Here is a 22,020-nt window from a genome sequence, read left to right on the forward strand (position 1 = left end):
CTTCCTCTTCTTCTTCCTCTTCTTCTTCTTCTTCTTCTTCTTCTTCTTCTTCCTCCTCTTTTGTGCATGGTCAGTCCCACAACTCCTTGTCAAGGTTCTCCCTCTGCAGGAACCGCGCACAGCTTGGCCTCTATTCCTGCTGCTGCTCTCTGCAGCTCTGGGACTTGCCTTTGCCAGCCTGCAAGGGATCTTTTCTCAGGCTAAACTGAACAATGCCTCAGCCTACTCCTGGCTACACTTGGGCTTGAGCTAATGCTTGTGAGCCTGGGTTCTGAAACAGAGTCACAAAGGGAAAAAAAATGACACGAAGAAACATAACATGAATTAACATAAAATCAAGAAAATTAATAAATTAACAACAAAATAAAATAAAATTCATTGTGTTATGTGTCCTTGAAATTGATTTTGGAACTGAAAACCCTCTGTCCTTTCAGGCAAACAGTCTCTTAGATATTGGACTGGCGGACAAGAGAGGAGAGGAGAAGAGAGGAGAGGAGAGGAGAGGAGAGGAGAGGAGAGGAGAGGAGAGCAGTTCTGCTCTGTCAGGCCTGCAGTTCTGCGTGACAAGCCCTGAGCGAGCCCTGAGGCCTCCATACATGATACTACAGGCAGTATTGCTACTGGAAGGAAGGCTGCACTGGCAACAAATCCACACTGTCTTTTTGCAAAAAAGGGACTCTATTAGGTTGCTTACTCCCCTATTTTGTAGCTACAGGGACTGATTTGGAGCCAGCACCCCAAAGGCTTCCTCCAAAGGGCTGCACATATGCGGCTGTGTCACCCCCATGTCACAATGCCAGCACCCGGCAACGCAGTGGTCACCAGGCCCCACGCAGGATCCAGAGGAGCAGCCTCCCGTGTCCACTGCCAGAGCTGGCCCGGGGGCAGCCCCAGCACATCTGACAGGAAGCACTTGAGGAGCTGCTGGAATCACAGGCCAGGGGCTGAGGGAAGAAAACCTTGCATGAGGCTGCTGGAGGTTCTCCGCTGCAAGACAATCTGCTGGCAGGGCCACCTTCCAAGCTCGGCTCATAGATGCAAATCCTTTTCAACTGGATAGCAGTGGCAAGACCAAGGCAATTCCTTCTTGAGGAGCACTGCACAGCTCACCATCCTCATCTCCTACAGAGCAACGCTCAGGAGCCGTAAGAGATAGGATGTCGAGGGCTTGCAAGGGCTTGCAAGGGCTTGCAGTACTTTGGAAAACCCACTGGTGTCCTACACAGGGACAGCAAGGATTCTTGCCCACAAGGTCTATCAGCTCAGAGGCACTTGGGCACTCTGGCAAGTCCGCGACATAGCTCCAGCTCAAGGGAGGATAGGGCTTGGGCAGCTCCTGGGAAGCATGAGCAGCCTGTGGGAAAAGGAGCCAGGTCTGGCTCACATGCTCAGGGAACAGCCCATGGCCAGCACTGGGCTCAGCAAGAAACTTTTTCCCCCGGGGCACATCGGCACTGGTCCCCGGCGGTTTTTGCCTTCCTCTGCAGTTCTCAGCACCGCCCCTTGCCACCATTTCTTTGGGCCATTTGGCCTGGGAGCCGGCTGCTCATGCTCCACCATGCTGGCAGCCGCAGCTGCCACTTCTCAGCTCTCCCTGCAGCTAACACAAGCGCCTGGCAGGGACCAGAGCGCTTCTCATGCATCCCTGCCCAAGAAGCACAGCAGCCAAACAAGTTGTGCAAGGCAAAAAGTCTGCTCGTCATCGCTACATGTCACGCTTTGGAAGAGATGCCACGGTACCACTCACCTCTTCTTCCTCTTCTTCTTCCTCTTCTTCTTCTTCTTCTTCTTCTTCTTCCTCCTCTTTTGTGCATGGTCAGTCCCACAACTCCTTGTCAAGGTTCTCCCTCTGCAGGAACCGCGCACAGCTTGGCCTCTATTCCTGCTGCTGCTCTCTGCAGCTCTGGGACTTGCCTTTGCCAGCCTGCAAGGGATCTTTTCTCAGGCTAAACTGAACAATGCCTCAGCCTACTCCTGGCTACACTTGGGCTTGAGCTAATGCTTGTAAGCCTGGGTTCTGAAACAGAGTCACAAAGGGAAAAAAAATGACATGAAGAAACATAACATGAATTAACATAAAATCAAGAAAATTAATAAATTAACAACAAAATAAAATACAATTCATTGTGTTCTGTGTCCTTGAAATTGATTTTGGAACTGAAAACCCTCTGTCCTTTCAGGCAAACAGTCTCTTAGATATTGGACTGGCGGACAGGAGAGGAGAGGAGAGGAGAAGAGAGGAGAGGAGAGGAGAGGAGAGGAGAGGAGAGCAGTTCTGCTCTGTCAGGCCTGCAGTTCTGCGTGACAAGCCCTGAGCGAGCCCTGAGGCCTCCATACATGATACTACAGGCAGTATTGCTACTGGAAGTAAGGCTGCACTGGCAACAAATCCACACTGTCTTTTTGCAAAAAAGGGACTCTATTAGGTTGCTTACTCCCCTATTTTGTAGCTACAGGGACTGATTTGGAGCCAGCACTCCAAAGGCTTCCTCCAAAGGGCTGCACATATGCGGCTGTGTCACCCCCATGTCACAATGCCAGCACCCGGCAACGCAGTGGTCACCAGGCCCCACGCAGGATCCAGAGGAGCAGCCTCCCGTGTCCACTGCCAGAGCTGGCCCGGGGGCAGCCCCAGCACATCTGACAGGAAGTACTTGAGGAGCTGCTGGAATCACAGGCCAGGGGCTGAGGGAAGAAAACCTTGCATGAGGCTGCTGGAGGTTCTCCGCTGCAAGACAATCTGCTGGCAGGGCCACCTTCCAAGCTCGGCTCATAGATGCAAATCATTTTCAACTGGATAGCAGTGGCAAGACCAAGGCAATTCCTTCTTGAGGAGCACTGCAGAGCTCACCATCCTCATCTCCTACAGAGCAACGCTCAGGAGCCGTAAGAGATAGGATGTCGAGGGCTTGCAAGGGCTTGCAAGGGCTTGCAGTACTTTGGAAAACCCACTGGTGTCCTACACAGGGACAGCAAGGATTCTTGCCCACAAGGTCTATCAGCTCAGAGGCACTTGGGCACTCTGGCAAGTCCGCGACATAGCTCCAGCTCAAGGGAGGATAGGGCTTGGGCAGCTCCTGGGAAGCATGAGCAGCCTGTGGGACAAGGAGCCAGGTCTGGCTCACATGCTCAGGGAACAGCCCATGGCCAGCACTGGGCTCAGCAAGGAACTTTTTCCCCCGGGGCACATCGGCACTGGTCCCCGGCGGTTTTTTGCCTTCCTCTGCAGTTCTCAGCACCGCCCCTTGCCACCATTTCTTTGGGCCATTTGGCCTGGGAGCCGGCTGCTCATGCTCCACCATGCTGGCAGCCGCAGCTGCCACTTCTCAGCTCTCCCTGCAGCTAACACAAGCGCCTGGCAGGGACCAGAGCGCTTCTCATGCATCCCTGCCCAAGAAGCACAGCAGCCAAACAAGTTGTGCAAGGCAAAAAGTCTGCTCGTCATCGCTACATGTCACGCTTTGGAAGAGATGCCACGGTACCACTCACCTCTTCTTCCTCTTCTTCTTCCTCTTCTTCTTCTTCTTCTTCTTCTTCTTCTTCCTCCTCTTTTGTGCATGGTCAGTCCCACAACTCCTTGTCAAGGTTCCCCCTCTGCAGGAACCGTGGACAGCTTGGCCTCTATTCCTGCTGCTGCTCTCTGCAGCTCTGGGACTTGCCTTTGCCAGCCTGCAAGGGATCTTTTCTCAGGCTAAACTGAACAATGCCTCAGCCTACTCCTGGCTATGCTTGGGCTTGAGCTAATGCTTGTGAGCCTGGGTTCTGAAACAGAGTCACAAAGGGAAAAAAAATGACACGAAGAAACATCACATGAATTAACATAAAATCAAGAAAATTAATAAATTAACAACAAAATAAAATACAATTCATTGTGTTATGTCTCCTTGACATTGATATTGAAACTGAAAACCCTCTGTCCTTTCAGGCAAACAGTCTCTTAGATATTGGACTGGCGGACAGGAGAGGAGAGGAGAGGAGAGGAGAGGAGAGGAGAGGAGAGGAGAGGAGAGGAGAGGAGAGCAGTTCTGCTCTGTCAGGCCTGCAGTTCTGCGTGACAAGCCCTGAGCGAGCCCTGAGGCCTCCATACATGATACTACAGGCAGTATTGCTACTGGAAGTAAGGCTGCACTGGCAACAAATCCACACTGTCTTTTTGCAAAAAAGGGACTCTATGAGGTTGCTTACTCCCCTATTTTGTAGGTACAGGGACTGATTTGGAGCCAGCACCCCAAAGGCTTCCTCCAAAGGGCTGCACATATGCGGCTGTGTCACCCCCATGTCACAATGCCAGCACCCGGCAACGCAGTGGTCACCAGGCCCCACGCAGGATCCAGAGGAGCAGCCTCCCCTGTCCACTGCCAGAGCTGGCCCGGGGGCAGCCCCAGCACATCTGACAGGAAGCACTTGAGGAGCTGCTGGAATCACAGGCCAGGGGCTGAGGGAAGAAAACCTTGCATGAGGCTGCTGGAGGTTCTCCGCTGCAAGACAATCTGCTGGCAGGGCCACCTTCCAAGCTCGGCTCATGGATGCAAATCCTTTTCAACTGGATAGCAGTGGCAAGACCAAGGCAATTCCTTCTTGAGGAGCACTGCACAGCTCACCATCCTCATCTCCTACAGAGCAACGCTCAGGAGCCGTAAGAGATAGGATGTCGAGGGCTTGCAAGGGCTTGCAAGGGCTTGCAGTACTTTGGAACACCCCCTGGTGTCCTACACAGGGACAGCAAGGATTCTTGCCCACAAGGTCTAGCAGCTCAGAGGCACTTGGGCACTCTGGCAAGTCCGCGACATAGCTCCAGCTCAAGGGAGGATAGGGCTTGGGCAGCTCCTGGGAAGCATGAGCAGCCTGTGGGACAAGGAGCCAGGTCTGGCTCACATGCTCAGGGAACAGCCCATGGCCAGCACTGGGCTCAGCAAGGAACTTTTTCCCCCGCGGCACATTGGCACTAGTCCCCAGCGGTTTTTTGCCTTCCTCTGCAGTTCTCAGCACCGCCCCTTGCCACCATTTCTTTGGGCCATTTGGCCTGGGAGCCGGCTGCTCATGCTCCACCATGCTGGCAGCCGCAGCTGCCACTTCTCAGCTCTCCCTGCAGCTAACACAAGCGCCTGGCAGGGACCAGAGCGCTTCTCATGCATCCCTGCCCAAGAAGCACAGCAGCCAAACAAGTTGTGCAAGGCAAAAAGTCTGCTCGTCATCGCTACATGTCACGCTTTGGAAGAGATGCCACGGTACCACTCACCTCTTCTTCCTCTTCTTCCTCTTCTTCCTCTTCTTCTTCTTCTTCTTCTTCTTCTTCTTCTTCCTCTTTTGTGCATGGTCAGTCCCACAACTCCTTGTCAAGGTTCTCCCTCTGCAGGAACCGTGGACAGCTTGGCCTCTATTCCTGCTGCTGCTCTCTGCAGCTCTGGGACTTGCCTTTGCCAGCCTGCAAGGGATCTTTTCTCAGGCTAAACTGAACAATGCCTCAGCCTACTCCTGGCTACGCTTGGGCTTGAGCTAATGCTTGTGAGCCTGGGTTCTGAAACAGAGTCACAAAGGGAAAAAAAATGACACGAAGAAACATAACATGAATTAACATAAAATCAAGAAAATTAATAAATTAACAACAAAATAAAATAAAATTCATTGTATTCTGTGTCCTTGACATTGATTTTGGAACTGAAAACCCTCTGTCCTTTCAGGCAAACAGTCTCTTAGATATTGGACTGGCGGACAGGAGAGGAGAGGAGAAAAGAGGAGAGGAGAGGAGAGGAGAGGAGAGGTGAGGAGAGGAGAGGAGAGCAGTTCTGCTCTGTCAGGCCTGCGGTTCTGCGTGACAAGCCCTGAGCGAGCCCCGAGGCCTCCATACATGATACTACAGGCAGTATTGCTACTGGAAGGAAGGCTGCACTGGCAACAAATCCACACTGTCTTTTTGCAAAAAAGGGACTCTATTAGGTTACTTACTCCCCTATTTTGTAGGTACAGGGACTGATTTGGAGCCAGCACTCCAAAGGCTTCCTCCAAAGGGCTGCACATATGCGGCTGTGTCACCCCCATGTCACAATGCCAGCACCCGGCAACGCAGTGGTCACCAGGCCCCACGCAGGATCCAGAGGAGCAGCCTCCCGTGTCCACTGCCAGAGCTGGCCCGGGGGCAGCCCCAGCACATCTCACAGGAAGCACTTGAGGAGCTGCTGGAATCACAGGCCAGGGGCTGAGGGAAGAAAACCTTGCATGAGGCTGCTGGAGGTTCTGCGCTGCAAGACAATCTGCTGGCAGGGCCACCTTCCAAGCTCGGCTCATGGATGCAAATCCTTTTCAACTGGATAGCAGTGGCAAGACCAAGGCAATTCCTTCTTGAGGAGCACTGCACAGCTCACCATCCTCATCTCCTACAGAGCAACGCTCAGGAGCCGTAAGAGATAGGATGTCGAGGGCTTGCAAGGGCTTGCAGTACTTTGGAAAACCCACTGGTGTCCTACACAGGGACAGCAAGGATTCTTGCCCACAAGGTCTATCAGCTCAGAGGCACTTGGGCACTCTGGCAAGTCCGCGACATAGCTCCAGCTCAAGGGAGGATAGGGCTTGGGCAGCTCCTGGGAAGCATGAGCAGCCTGTGGGACAAGGAGCCAGGTCTGGCTCACATGCTCAGGGAACAGCCCATGGCCAGCACTGGGCTCAGCAAGGAACTTTTTCCCCCGCGGCACATCGGCACTGGTCCCCGGCGGTCAGCACCGCCCCTTGCCACCATTTCTTTGGGCCATTTGGCCTGGGAGCCGGCTGCTCATGCTCCACCATGCTGGCAGCCGCAGCTGCCACTTCTCAGCTCTCCCTGCAGCTAACACAAGCGCCTGGCAGGGACCAGAGCACTTCTCATGCATCCCTGCCCAAGAAGCACAGCAGCCAAACAAGTTGTGCAAGGCGAAAAGTCTGCTCGTCATCGCTACATGTCACGCTTTGGAAGAGATGCCACGGTACCACTCACCTCTTCTTCCTCTTCTTCCTCTTCTTCCTCTTCTTCTTCTTCTTCTTCTTCTTCCTCCTCTTTTGTGCATGGTCAGTCCCACAACTCCTTGTCAAGGTTCTCCCTCTGCAGGAACCGTGGACAGCTTGGCCTCTATTCCTGCTGCTGCTCTCTGCAGCTCTGGGACTTGCCTTTGCCAGCCTGCAAGGGATCTTTTCTCAGGCTAAACTGAAGAATGCCTCAGCCTACTCCTGGCTACGCTTGGGCTTGAGCTAATGCTTGTGAGCCTGGCTTCTGAAACAGAGTCACAAAGGGAAAAAAAATGACACGAAGAAACATAACATGAATTAACATAAAATCAAGAAAATTAATAAATTAACAACAAAATAAAATACAATTAATTGTGTTCTGTGTCCTTGAAATTGATTTTGGAACTGAAAACCCTCTGTCCTTTCAGGCAAACAGTCTCTTAGATATTGGACTGGCGGACAGGAGAGGAGAGGAGAAGAGAGGAGAGGAGAGGAGAGGAGAGGAGAGCAGTTCTGCTCTGTCAGGCCTGCAGTTCTGCGTGACAAGCCCTGAGCGAGCCCTGAGGCCTCCATACATGATACTACAGGCAGTATTGCTACTGGAAGTAAGGCTGCACTGGCAACAAATCCACACTGTCTTTTTGCAAAAAAGGGACTCTATTAGGTTACTTACTCCCCTATTTTGTAGGTACAGGGACTGATTTGGAGCCAGCACTCCAAAGGCTTCCTCCAAAGGGCTGCACATATGCGGCTGTGTCACCCCCATGTCACAATGCCAGCACCCGGCAACGCAGTGGTCACCAGGCCCCACGCAGGATCCAGAGGAGCAGCCTCCCGTGTCCACTGCCAGAGCTGGCCCGGGGGCAGCCCCAGCACATCTGACAGGAAGCACTTGAGGAGCTGCTGGAATCACAGGCCAGGGGCTGAGGGAAGAAAACCTTGCATGAGGCTGCTGGAGGTTCTGCGCTGCAAGACAATCTGCTGGCAGGGCCACCTTCCAAGCTCGGCTCATGGATGCAAATCCTTTTCAACTGGATAGCAGTGGCAAGACCAAGGCAATTCCTTCTTGAGGAGCACTGCACAGCTCACCATCCTCATCTCCTACAGAGCAACGCTCAGGAGCCGTAAGAGATAGGATGTCGAGGGCTTGCAAGGGCTTGCAGTACTTTGGAAAACCCACTGGTGTCCTACACAGGGACAGCAAGGATTCTTGCCCACAAGGTCTATCAGCTCAGAGGCACTTGGGCACTCTGGCAAGTCCGCGACATAGCTCCAGCTCAAGGGAGGATAGGGCTTGGGCAGCTCCTGGGAAGCATGAGCAGCCTGTGGGACAAGGAGCCAGGTCTGGCTCACATGCTCAGGGAACAGCCCATGGCCAGCACTGGGCTCAGCAAGGAACTTTTTCCCCCGCGGCACATCGGCACTGGTCCCCGGCGGATTTTTGCCTTCCTCTGCAGTTCTCAGCACCGCCCCTTGCCACCATTTCTTTGGGCCATTTGGCCTGGGAGCCGGCTGCTCATGCTCCACCATGCTGGCAGCCGCAGCTGCCACTTCTCAGCTCTCCCTGCAGCTAACACAAGCGCCTGGCAGGGACCAGAGCGCTTCTCATGCATCCCTGCCCAAGAAGCACAGCAGCCAAACAAGTTGTGCAAGGCAAAAAGTCTGCTCGTCATCGCTACATGTCACGCTTTGGAAGAGATGCCACGGTACCACTCACCTCTTCTTCCTCTTCTTCTTCCTCTTCTTCTTCTTCTTCTTCTTCTTCTTCTTCCTCCTCTTTTGTGCATGGTCAGTCCCACAACTCCTTGTCAAGGTTCTCCCTCTGCAGGAACCGCGCACAGCTTGGCCTCTATTCCTGCTGCTGCTCTCTGCAGCTCTGGGACTTGCCTTTGCCAGCCTGCAAGGGATCTTTTCTCAGGCTAAACTGAAGAATGCCTCAGCCTACTCCTGGCTACACTTGGGCTTGAGCTAATGCTTGTGAGCCTGGGTTCTGAAACAGAGTCACAAAGGGAAAAAAAATGACACGAAGAAACATAACATGAATTAACATAAAATCAAGAAAATTAATAAATTAACAACAAAATAAAATAAAATTCATTGTGTTATGTGTCCTTGACATTGATTTTGGAACTGAAAACCCTCTGTCCTTTCAGGCAAACAGTCTCTTAGATATTGGACTGGCGGACAGGAGAGGAGAGGAGAGGAGAGGAGAGGAGAGGAGAGCAGTTCTGCTCTGTCAGGCCTGCAGTTCTGCGTGACAAGCCCTGAGCGAGCCCTGAGGCCTCCATACATGATACTACAGGCAGTATTGCTACTGGAAGTAAGGCTGCACTGGCAACAAATCCACACTGTCTTTTTGCAAAAAAGGGACTCTATTAGGTTGCTTACTCCCCTATTTTGTAGGTACAGGGACTGATTTGGAGCCAGCACCCCAAAGGCTTCCTCCAAAGGGCTGCACATATGCGGCTGTGTCACCCCCATGTCACAATGCCAGCACCCGGCAACGCAGTGGTCACCAGGCCCCACGCAGGATCCAGAGGAGCAGCCTCCCGTGTCCACTGCCAGAGCTGGCCCGGGGGCAGCCCCAGCACATCTGACAGGAAGCACTTGAGGAGCTGCTGGAATCACAGGCCAGGGGCTGAGGGAAGAAAACCTTGCATGAGGCTGCTGGAGGTTCTCCGCTGCAAGACAATCTGCTGGCAGGGCCATCTTCCAAGCTCGGCTCATGGATGCAAATCCTTTTTAACTGGATAGCAGTGGCAAGACCAAGGCAATTCCTTCTTGAGGAGCACTGCACAGCTCACCATCCTCATCTCCTACAGAGCAACGCTCAGGAGCCGTAAGAGATAGGATGTCGAGGGCTTGCAAGGGCTTGCAAGGGCTTGCAGTGCTTTGGAACACCCACTGGTGTCCTACACAGGGACAGCAAGGATTCTTGCCCACAAGGTCTATCAGCTCAGAGGCACTTGGGCACTCTGGCAAGTCCGCGACATAGCTCCAGCTCAAGGGAGGATAGGGCTTGGGCATCTCCTGGCAAGCATGAGCAGCCTGTGGGACAAGGAGCCAGGTCTGGCTCACATGCTCAGGGAACAGCCCATGGCCAGCACTGGGCTCAGTAAGAAACTTTTTCCCCCGGGGCACATCGGCACTGGTCCCCGGCGGATTTTTGCCTTCCTCTGCAGTTCTCAGCACCGCCCCTTGCCACCATTTCTTTGGGCCATTTGGCCTGGGAGCCGGCTGCTCATGCTCCACCATGCTGGCAGCCGCAGCTGCCACTTCTCAGCTCTCCCTGCAGCTAACACAAGCGCCTGGCAGGGACCAGAGCGCTTCTCATGCATCCCTGCCCAAGAAGCACAGCAGCCAAACAAGTTGTGGAAGGCGAAATGTCTGCTCTTCATCGCTACATGTCACGCTTTGGAAGAGATGCCACGGTACCACTCACCTCTTCTTCCTCTTCTTCCTCTTCTTCTTCTTCTTCTTCTTCTTCTTCTTCTTCTTCCTCCTCTTTTGTGCATGGTCAGTCCCACAACTCCTTGTCAAGGTTCTCCCTCTGCAGGAACCGTGGACAGCTTGGCCTCTATTCCTGCTGCTGCTCTCTGCAGCTCTGGGACTTGCCTTTGCCAGCCTGCAAGGGATCTTTTCTCAGGCTAAACTGAAGAATGCCTCAGCCTACTCCTGGCTACGCTTGGGCTTGAGCTAATGCTTGTGAGCCTGGGTTCTGAAACAGAGTCACAAAGGGAAAAAAAATGACACGAAGAAACATAACATGAATTAACATAAAATCAAGAAAATTAATAAATTAACAACAAAATAAAATACAATTAATTGTGTTCTGTGTCCTTGAAATTGATTTTGGAACTGAAAACCCTCTGTCCTTTCAGGCAAACAGTCTCTTAGATATTGGACTGGCGGACAGGAGAGGAGAGGAGAAGAGAGGAGAGGAGAGGAGAGGAGAGGAGAGGAGAGCAGTTCTGCTCTGTCAGGCCTGCAGTTCTGCGTGACAAGCCCTGAGCGAGCCCTGAGGCCTCCATACATGAGACTACAGGCAGTATTGCTACTGGAAGTAAGGCTGCACTGGCAACAAATCCACACTGTCTTTTTGCAAAAAAGGGACTCTATTAGGTTGCTTACTCCCCTATTTTGTAGCTACAGGGACTGATTTGGAGCCAGCACCCCAAAGGCTTCCTCCAAAGGGCTGCACATATGCGGCTGTGTCACCCCCATGTCACAATGCCAGCACCCGGCAACGCAGTGGTCACCAGGCCCCACGCAGGATCCAGAGAAGCAGCCTCCCGTGTCCACTGCCAGAGCTGGCCCGGGGGCAGCCCCAGCACATCTCACAGGAAGCACTTGAGGAGCTGCTGGAATCACAGGCCAGGGGCTGAGGGAAGAAAACCTTGCATGAGGCTGCTGGAGGTTCTCCGCTGCAAGACAATCTGCTGGCAGGGCCACCTTCCAAGCTCAGCTCATGGATGCAAATCCTTTTCAACTGGATAGCAGTGGCAAGACCAAGGCAATTCCTTCTTGAGGAGCACTGCACAGCTCACCATCCTCATCTCCTACAGAGCAACGCTCCAGGAGCCGTAAGAGATAGGATGTCGAGGGCTTGCAAGGGCTTGCAAGGGCTTGCAGTACTTTGGAACACCCACTGGTGTCCTACACAGGGACAGCAAGGATTCTTGCCCACAAGGTCTATCAGCTCAGAGGCACTTGGGCACTCTGGCAAGTCCGCGACATAGCTCCAGCTCAAGGGAGGATAGGGCTTGGGCAGCTCCTGGGAAGCATGAGCAGCCTGTGGGACAAGGAGCCAGGTCTGGCTCACATGCTCAGGGAACAGCCCATGGCCAGCACTGGGCTCAGCAAGGAACTTTTTCCCCCGGGGCACATTGGCACTGGTCCCCGGCAGTTTTTTGCCTTCCTCTGCAGTTCTCAGCACCGCCCCTTGCCACCATTTCTTTGGGCCATTTGGCCTGGGAGCCGGCTGCTCATGCTCCACCATGCTGGCAGCCGCAGCTGCCACTTCTCAGCTCTCCCTGCAGCTAACACAAGCGCTTGGCAGGGACCAGAGCGCTTCTCATGCATCCCTGCCCAAGAAGCACAGCAGCCAAACAAGTTGTGCAAGGCAAAAAGTCTGCTCGTCATCGCTACATGTCACGCTTTGGAAGAGATGCCACGGTACCACTCACCTCTTTTTCCTCTTCTTCCTCTTCTTCTTCTTCTTCTTCTTCTTCTTCCTCCTCTTTTGTGCATGGTCAGTCCCACAACTCCTTGTCAAGGTTCTCCCTCTGCAGGAACCGCGCACAGCTTGGCCTCTATTCCTGCTGCTGCTCTCTGCAGCTCTGGGACTTGCCTTTGCCAGCCTGCAAGGGATCTTTTCTCAGGCTAAACTGAAGAATGCCTCAGCCTACTCCTGGCTACACTTGGGCTTGAGCTAATGCTTGTGAGCCTGGCTTCTGAAACAGATTCACAAAGGGGAAAAAAATGACACGAAGAAACATAACATGAATTAACATAAAATCAAGAAAATTAATAAATTAACAACAAAATAAAATAAAATTCATTGTGTTCTGTGTCCTTGAAATTGATTTTGGAACTGAAAACCCTCTGTCCTTTCAGGCAAACAGTCTCTTAGATATTGGACTGGCGGACAGGAGAGCAGAGGAGAGGAGAGGAGAGGAGAGCAGTTCTGCTCTGTCAGGCCTGCAGTTCTGCGTGACAAGCCCTGAGCGAGCCCTGAGGCCTCCATACATGATAGTACAGGCAGTATTGCTACTGGAAGGAAGGCTGCACTGGCAACAAATCCACACTGTCTTTTTGCAAAAAAGGGACTCTATTAGGTTGCTTACTCCCCTATTTTGTAGCTACAGGGACTGATTTGGAGCCAGCACCCCAAAGGCTTCCTCCAAAGGGCTGCACATATGCGGCTGTGTCACCCCCATGTCACAATGCCAGCACCCGGCAACGCAGTGGTCACCAGGCCCCACGCAGGATCCAGAGGAGCAGCCTCCCGTGTCCACTGCCAGAGCTGGCCCGGGGGCAGCCCCAGCACATCTGACAGGAAGCACTTGAGGAGCTGCTGGAATCACAGGCCAGGGGCTGAGGGAAGAAAACCTTGCATGAGGCTGCTGGAGGTTCTCCGCTGCAAGACAATCTGCTGGCAGGGCCATCTTCCAAGCTCGGCTCATGGATGCAAATCCTTTTCAACTGGATAGCAGTGGCAAGACCAAGGCAATTCCTTCTTGAGGAGCACTGCACAGCTCACCATCCTCATCTCCTACAGAGCAACGCTCAGGAGCCGTAAGAGATAGGATGTCGAGGGCTTGCAAGGGCTTGCAAGGGCTTGCAGTACTTTGGAACACCCACTGGTGTCCTACACAGGGACAGCAAGGATTCTTGCCCACAAGGTCTATCAGCTCAGAGGCACTTGGGCACTCTGGCAAGTCCGCGACATAGCTCCAGCTCAAGGGAGGATAGGGCTTGGGCAGCTCCTGGGAAGCATGAGCAGCCTGTGGGACAAGGAGCCAGGTCTGGCTCACATGCTCAGGGAACAGCCCATGGCCAGCACTGGGCTCAGCAAGGAACTTTTTCCCCCGGGGCACATTGGCACTGGTCCCCGGCGGATTTTTGCCTTCCTCTGCAGTTCTCAGCACCGCCCCTTGCCACCATTTCTTTGGGCCATTTGGCCTGGGAGCCGGCTGCTCATGCTCCACCATGCTGGCAGCCGCAGCTGCCACTTCTCAGCTCTCCCTGCAGCTAACACAAGCGCCTGGCAGGGACCAGAGCGCTTCTCATGCATCCCTGCCCAAGAAGCACAGCAGCCAAACAAGTTGTGCAAGGCAAAAAGTCTGCTCGTCATCGCTACATGTCACGCTTTGGAAGAGATGCCACGGTACCACTCACCTCTTCTTCCTCTTCTTCCTCTTCTTCTTCTTCTTCTTCTTCTTCTTCTTCTTCTTCCTCCTCTTTTGTGCATGGTCAGTCCCACAACTCCTTGTCAAGGTTCTCCCTCTGCAGGAACCGTGGACAGCTTGGCCTCTATTCCTGCTGCTGCTCTCTGCAGCTCTGGGACTTGCCTTTGCCAGCCTGCAAGGGATCTTTTCTCAGGCTAAACTGAAGAATGCCTCAGCCTACTCCTGGCTACGCTTGGGCTTGAGCTAATGCTTGTGAGCCTGGCTTCTGAAACAGAGTCACAAAGGGAAAAAAAATGACACGAAGAAACATAACATGAATTAACATAAAATCAAGAAAATTAATAAATTAACAACAAAATAAAATAAAATTCATTGTGTTCTGTGTCCTTGACATTGATTTTGGAACTGAAAACCCTCTGTCCTTTCAGGCAAACAGTCTCTTAGATATTGGACTGGCGGACAGGAGAGGAGAGGAGAAGAGAGGAGAGGAGAGGAGAGGAGAGGAGAGCAGTTCTGCTCTGTCAGGCCTGCAGTTCTGCGTGACAAGCCCTGAGCGAGCCCTGAGGCCTCCATACATGATACTACAGGCAGTATTGCTACTGGAAGTAAGGCTGCACTGGCAACAAATCCACACTGTCTTTTTGCAAAAAAGGGACTCTATTAGGTTACTTACTCCCCTATTTTGTAGGTACAGGGACTGATTTGGAGCCAGCACTCCAAAGGCTTCCTCCAAAGGGCTGCACATATGCGGCTGTGTCACCCCCATGTCACAATGCCAGCACCCGGCAACGCAGTGGTCACCAGGCCCCACGCAGGATCCAGAGGAGCAGCCTCCCGTGTCCACTGCCAGAGCTGGCCCGGGGGCAGCCCCAGCACATCTGACAGGAAGCACTTGAGGAGCTGCTGGAATCACAGGCCAGGGGCTGAGGGAAGAAAACCTTGCATGAGGCTGCTGGAGGTTCTGCGCTGCAAGACAATCTGCTGGCAGGGCCACCTTCCAAGCTCGGCTCATGGATGCAAATCCTTTTCAACTGGATAGCAGTGGCAAGACCAAGGCAATTCCTTCTTGAGGAGCACTGCACAGCTCACCATCCTCATCTCCTACAGAGCAACGCTCAGGAGCCGTAAGAGATAGGATGTCGAGGGCTTGCAAGGGCTTGCAGTACTTTGGAAAACCCACTGGTGTCCTACACAGGGACAGCAAGGATTCTTGCCCACAAGGTCTATCAGCTCAGAGGCACTTGGGCACTCTGGCAAGTCCGCGACATAGCTCCAGCTCAAGGGAGGATAGGGCTTGGGCAGCTCCTGGGAAGCATGAGCAGCCTGTGGGACAAGGAGCCAGGTCTGGCTCACATGCTCAGGGAACAGCCCATGGCCAGCACTGGGCTCAGCAAGGAACTTTTTCCCCCGCGGCACATCGGCACTGGTCCCCGGCGGATTTTTGCCTTCCTCTGCAGTTCTCAGCACCGCCCCTTGCCACCATTTCTTTGGGCCATTTGGCCTGGGAGCCGGCTGCTCATGCTCCACCATGCTGGCAGCCGCAGCTGCCACTTCTCAGCTCTCCCTGCAGCTAACACAAGCGCCTGGCAGGGACCAGAGCGCTTCTCATGCATCCCTGCCCAAGAAGCACAGCAGCCAAACAAGTTGTGCAAGGCAAAAAGTCTGCTCGTCATCGCTACATGTCACGCTTTGGAAGAGATGCCACGGTACCACTCACCTCTTCTTCCTCTTCTTCTTCCTCTTCTTCTTCTTCTTCTTCTTCTTCTTCTTCCTCCTCTTTTGTGCATGGTCAGTCCCACAACTCCTTGTCAAGGTTCTCCCTCTGCAGGAACCGCGCACAGCTTGGCCTCTATTCCTGCTGCTGCTCTCTGCAGCTCTGGGACTTGCCTTTGCCAGCCTGCAAGGGATCTTTTCTCAGGCTAAACTGAAGAATGCCTCAGCCTACTCCTGGCTACACTTGGGCTTGAGCTAATGCTTGTGAGCCTGGGTTCTGAAACAGAGTCACAAAGGTAAAAAAAATGACACGAAGAAACATAACATGAATTAACATAAAATCAAGAAAATTAATAAATTAACAACAAAATAAAATAAAATTCATTGTGTTATGTGTCCTTGACATTGATTTTGGAACTGAAAACCCTCTGTCCTTTCAGGCAAACAGTCTCTTAGATATTGGACTGGCGGACAGGAGAGGAGAGGAGAGGAGAGGAGAGGAGAGGAGAGCAGTTCTGCTCTGTCAGGCCTGCAGTTCTGCGTGACAAGCCCTGAGCGAGCCCTGAGGCCTCCATACATGATACTACAGGCAGTATTGCTACTGGAAGTAAGGCTGCACTGGCAACAAATCCACACTGTCTTTTTGCAAAAAAGGGACTCTATTAGGTTGCTTACTCCCCTATTTTTTAGGTACAGGGACTGATTTGGAGCCAGCACCCCAAAGGCTTCCTCCAAAGGGCTGCACATATGCGGCTGTGTCACCCCCATGTCACAATGCCAGCACCCGGCAACGCAGTGGTCACGAGGCCCCACGCAGGATCCAGAGGAGCAGCCTCCCGTGTCCACTGCCAGAGCTGGCCCGGGGGCAGCCCCAGCACATCTGACAGGAAGCACTTGAGGAGCTGCTGGAATCACAGGCCAGGGGCTGAGGGAAGAAAACCTTGCATGAGGCTGCTGGAGGTTCTCCGCTGCAAGACAATCTGCTGGCAGGGCCATCTTCCAAGCTCGGCTCATGGATGCAAATCCTTTTTAACTGGATAGCAGTGGCAAGACCAAGGCAATTCCTTCTTGAGGAGCACTGCACAGCTCACCATCCTCATCTCCTACAGAGCAACGCTCAGGAGCCGTAAGAGATAGGATGTCGAGGGCTTGCAAGGGCTTGCAAGGGCTTGCAGTACTTTGGAACACCCACTGGTGTCCTACACAGGGACAGCAAGGATTCTTGCCCACAAGGTCTATCAGCTCAGAGGCACTTGGGCACTCTGGCAAGTCCGCCAGATAGCTCCAGCTCAAGGGAGGATAGGGCTTGGGCAGCTCCTGGGAAGCATGAGCAGCCTGTGGGACAAGGAGCCAGGTCTGGCTCACATGCTCAGGGAACAGCCCATGGCCAGCACTGGGCTCAGCAAGGAACTTTTTCCCCCGGGGCACATCGGCACTGGTCCCCAGCGGTTTTTTGCCTTCCTCTGCAGTTCTCAGCACCGCCCCTTGCCACCATTTCTTTGGGCCATTTGGCCTGGGAGCCGGCTGCTCATGCTCCACCATGCTGGCAGCCGCAGCTGCCACTTCTCAGCTCTCCCTGCAGCTAACACAAGCGCCTGGCAGGGACCAGAGCGCTTCTCATGCATCCCTGCCCAAGAAGCACAGCAGCCAAACAAGTTGTGCAAGGCAAAAAGTCTGCTCGTCATCGCTACATGTCACGCTTTGGAAGAGATGCCACGGTACCACTCACTTCTTTTTCCTCTTCTTCCTCTTCTTCTTCTTCTTCTTCTTCTTCTTCTTCTTCTTCCTCCTCTTTTGTGCATGGTCAGTCCCACAACTCCTTGTCAAGGGTCTTCCTCTGCAGGAACCGCGCACAGCTTGGCCTCTATTCCTGCTGCTGCTCTCTGCAGCTCTGGGACTTGCCTTTGCCAGCCTGCAAGGGATCTTTTCTCAGGCTAAACTGAAGAATGCCTCAGCCTACTCCTGGCTACGCTTGGGCTTGAGCTAATGCTTGTGAGCCTGGGTTCTGAAACAGAGTCACAAAGGGAAAAAAAAATGACACGAAGAAACATAACATGAATTAACATAAAATCAAGAAAATTAATACATTAACAACAAAATAAAATAAAATTCATTGTGTTCTGTGTCCTTGAAATTGATTTTGGAACTGAAAACCCTCTGTCCTTTCAGGCAAACAGTCTCTTAGATATTGGACTGGCGGGCAGGAGAGGAGAGGAGAAGAGAGGAGAGGAGAGGAGAGGAGAGCAGTTCTGCTCTGTCAGGCCTGCAGTTCTGCGTGACAAGCCCTGAGCGAGCCCTGAGGCCTCCATACATGATACTACAGGCAGTATTGCTACTGGAAGTAAGGCTGCACGGGCAACAAATCCACACTGTCTTTTTGCAAAAAAGGGACTCTATTAGGTTGCTTACTCCCCTATTTTGTAGCTACAGGGACTGATTTGGAGCCAGCACCCCAAAGGCTTCCTCCAAAGGGCTGCACATATGCGGCTGTGTCACCCCCATGTCACAATGCCAGCACCCGGCAACGCAGTGGTCACCAGGCCCCACGCAGGATCCAGAGGAGCAGCCTCCCGTGTCCACTGCCAGAGCTGGCCCGGGGGCAGCCCCAGCACATCTGACAGGAAGCACTTGAGGAGCTGCTGGAATCACAGGCCAGGGGCTGAGGGAAGAAAACCTTGCATGAGGCTGCTGGAGGTTCTCTGCTGCAAGACAATCTGCTGGCAGGGCCACCTTCCAAGCTCGGCTCATGGATGCAAATCCTTTTCAACTGGATAGCAGTGGCAAGACCAAGGCAATTCCTTCTTGAGGAGCACTGCACAGCTCACCATCCTCATCTCCTACACAGCAACGCTCAGGAGCCGTAAGAGATAGGATGTCGAGGGCTTGCAAGGGCTTGCAAGGGCTTGCAGTGCTTTGGAACACCCACTGGTGTCCTACACAGGGACAGCAAGGATTCTTGCCCACAAGGTCTATCAGCTCAGAGGCACTTGGGCACTCTGGCAAGTCCGCGACATAGCTCCAGCTCAAGGGAGGATAGGGCTTGGGCAGCTCCTGGCAAGCATGAGCAGCCTGTGGGACAAGGAGCCAGGTCTGGCTCACATGCTCAGGGAACAGCCCATGGCCAGCACTGGGCTCAGCAAGAAACTTTTTCCCCCGGGGCACATCGGCACTGGTCCCCGGCGGATTTTTGCCTTCCTCTGCAGTTCTCAGCACCGCCCCTTGCCACCATTTCTTTGGGCCATTTGGCCTGGGAGCCGGCTGCTCATGCTCCACCATGCTGGCAGCCGCAGCTGCCACTTCTCAGCTCTCCCTGCAGCTAACACAAGCCCCTGGCAGGGACCAGAGCGCTTCTCATGCATCCCTGCCCAAGAAGCACAGCAGCCAAACAAGTTGTGCAAGGCGAAATGTCTGCTCTTCATCGCTACATGTCACGCTTTGGAAGAGATGCCACGGTACCACTCACCTCTTCTTCCTCTTCTTCCTCTTCTTCTTCTTCTTCTTCTTCTTCTTCTTCTTCTTCCTCCTCTTTTGTGCATGGTCAGTCCCACAACTCCTTGTCAAGGTTCTCCCTCTGCAGGAACCGTGGACAGCTTGGCCTCTATTCCTGCTGCTGCTCTCTGCAGCTCTGGGACTTGCCTTTGCCAGCCTGCAAGGGATCTTTTCTCAGGCTAAACTGAAGAATGCCTCAGCCTACTCCTGGCTACGCTTGGGCTTGAGCTAATGCTTGTGAGCCTGGGTTCTGAAACAGAGTCACAAAGGGAAAAAAAATGACACGAAGAAACATAACATGAATTAACATAAAATCAAGAAAATTAATAAATTAACAACAAAATAAAATACAATTCATTGTGTTCTGTGTCCTTGAAATTGATTTTGGAACTGAAAACCCTCTGTCCTTTCAGGCAAACAGTCTCTTAGATATTGGACTGGCGGACAGGAGAGGAGAGGAGAAGAGAGGAGAGGAGAGGAGAGGAGAGGAGAGGAGAGCAGTTCTGCTCTGTCAGGCCTGCAGTTCTGCGTGACAAGCCCTGAGCGAGCCCTGAGGCCTCCATACATGATACTACAGGCAGTATTGCTACTGGAAGTAAGGCTGCACTGGCAACAAATCCACACTGTCTTTTTGCAAAAAAGGGACTCTATTAGGTTGCTTACTCCCCTATTTTGTAGCTACAGGGACTGATTTGGAGCCAGCACCCCAAAGGCTTCCTCCAAAGGGCTGCACATATGCGGCTGTGTCACCCCCATGTCACAATGCCAGCACCCGGCAACGCAGTGGTCACCAGGCCCCACGCAGGATCCAGAGAAGCAGCCTCCCGTGTCCACTGCCAGAGCTGGCCCGGGGGCAGCCCCAGCACATCTGACAGGAAGCACTTGAGGAGCTGCTGGAATCACAGGCCAGGGGCTGAGGGAAGAAAACCTTGCATGAGGCTGCTGGAGGTTCTCCGCTGCAAGACAATCTGCTGGCAGGGCCACCTTCCAAGCTCGGCTCATGGATGCAAATCCTTTTCAACTGGATAGCAGTGGCAAGACCAAGGCAATTCCTTCTTGAGGAGCACTGCACAGCTCACCATCCTCATCTCCTACAGAGCAACGCTCCAGGAGCCGTAAGAGATAGGATGTCGAGGGCTTGCAAGGGCTTGCAAGGGCTTGCAGTACTTTGGAACACCCACTGGTGTCCTACACAGGGACAGCAAGGATTCTTGCCCACAAGGTCTATCAGCTCAGAGGCACTTGGGCACTCTGGCAAGTCCGCGACATAGCTCCAGCTCAAGGGAGGATAGGGCTTGGGCAGCTCCTGGGAAGCATGAGCAGCCTGTGGGACAAGGAGCCAGGTCTGGCTCACATGCTCAGGGAACAGCCCATGGCCAGCACTGGGCTCAGCAAGGAACTTTTTCCCCCGGGGCACATTGGCACTGGTCCCCGGCAGTTTTTTGCCTTCCTCTGCAGTTCTCAGCACCGCCCCTTGCCACCATTTCTTTGGGCCATTTGGCCTGGGAGCCGGCTGCTCATGCTCCACCATGCTGGCAGCCGCAGCTGCCACTTCTCAGCTCTCCCTGCAGCTAACACAAGCGCTTGGCAGGGACCAGAGCGCTTCTCATGCATCCCTGCCCAAGAAGCACAGCAGCCAAACAAGTTGTGCAAGGCAAAAAGTCTGCTCGTCATCGCTACATGTCACGCTTTGGAAGAGATGCCACGGTACCACTCACCTCTTTTTCCTCTTCTTCCTCTTCTTCTTCTTCTTCTTCTTCTTCTTCCTCCTCTTTTGTGCATGGTCAGTCCCACAACTCCTTGTCAAGGTTCTCCCTCTGCAGGAACCGCGCACAGCTTGGCCTCTATTCCTGCTGCTGCTCTCTGCAGCTCTGGGACTTGCCTTTGCCAGCCTGCAAGGGATCTTTTCTCAGGCTAAACTGAAGAATGCCTCAGCCTACTCCTGGCTACACTTGGGCTTGAGCTAATGCTTGTGAGCCTGGCTTCTGAAACAGAGTCACAAAGGGGAAAAAAATGACACGAAGAAACATAACATGAATTAACATAAAATCAAGAAAATTAATAAATTAACAACAAAATAAAATAAAATTCATTGTGTTCTGTGTCCTTGAAATTGATTTTGGAACTGAAAACCCTCTGTCCTTTCAGGCAAACAGTCTCTTAGATATTGGACTGGCGGACAGGAGAGCAGAGGAGAGGAGAGGAGAGGAGAGCAGTTCTGCTCTGTCAGGCCTGCAGTTCTGCGTGACAAGCCCTGAGCGAGCCCTGAGGCCTCCATACATGATACTACAGGCAGTATTGCTACTGGAAGGAAGGCTGCACTGGCAACAAATCCACACTGTCTTTTTGCAAAAAAGGGACTCTATTAGGTTGCTTACTCCCCTATTTTGTAGCTACAGGGACTGATTTGGAGCCAGCACCCCAAAGGCTTCCTCCAAAGGGCTGCACATATGCGGCTGTGTCACCCCCATGTCACAATGCCAGCACCCGGCAACGCAGTGGTCACCAGGCCCCACGCAGGATCCAGAGGAGCAGCCTCCCGTGTCCACTGCCAGAGCTGGCCCGGGGGCAGCCCCAGCACATCTGACAGGAAGCACTTGAGGAGCTGCTGGAATCACAGGCCAGGGGCTGAGGGAAGAAAACCTTGCATGAGGCTGCTGGAGGTTCTCCGCTGCAAGACAATCTGCTGGCAGGGCCATCTTCCAAGCTCGGCTCATGGATGCAAATCCTTTTCAACTGGATAGCAGTGGCAAGACCAAGGCAATTCCTTCTTGAGGAGCACTGCACAGCTCACCATCCTCATCTCCTACAGAGCAACGCTCAGGAGCCGTAAGAGATAGGATGTCGAGGGCTTGCAAGGGCTTGCAAGGGCTTGCAGTACTTTGGAACACCCACTGGTGTCCTACACAGGGACAGCAAGGATTCTTGCCCA

The sequence above is a fragment of the Caloenas nicobarica genome, chromosome 10, assembly GCF_036013445.1.
Source record: "Caloenas nicobarica isolate bCalNic1 chromosome 10, bCalNic1.hap1, whole genome shotgun sequence".
In the NCBI taxonomy this organism is placed as follows: domain Eukaryota; kingdom Metazoa; phylum Chordata; class Aves; order Columbiformes; family Columbidae; genus Caloenas; species Caloenas nicobarica.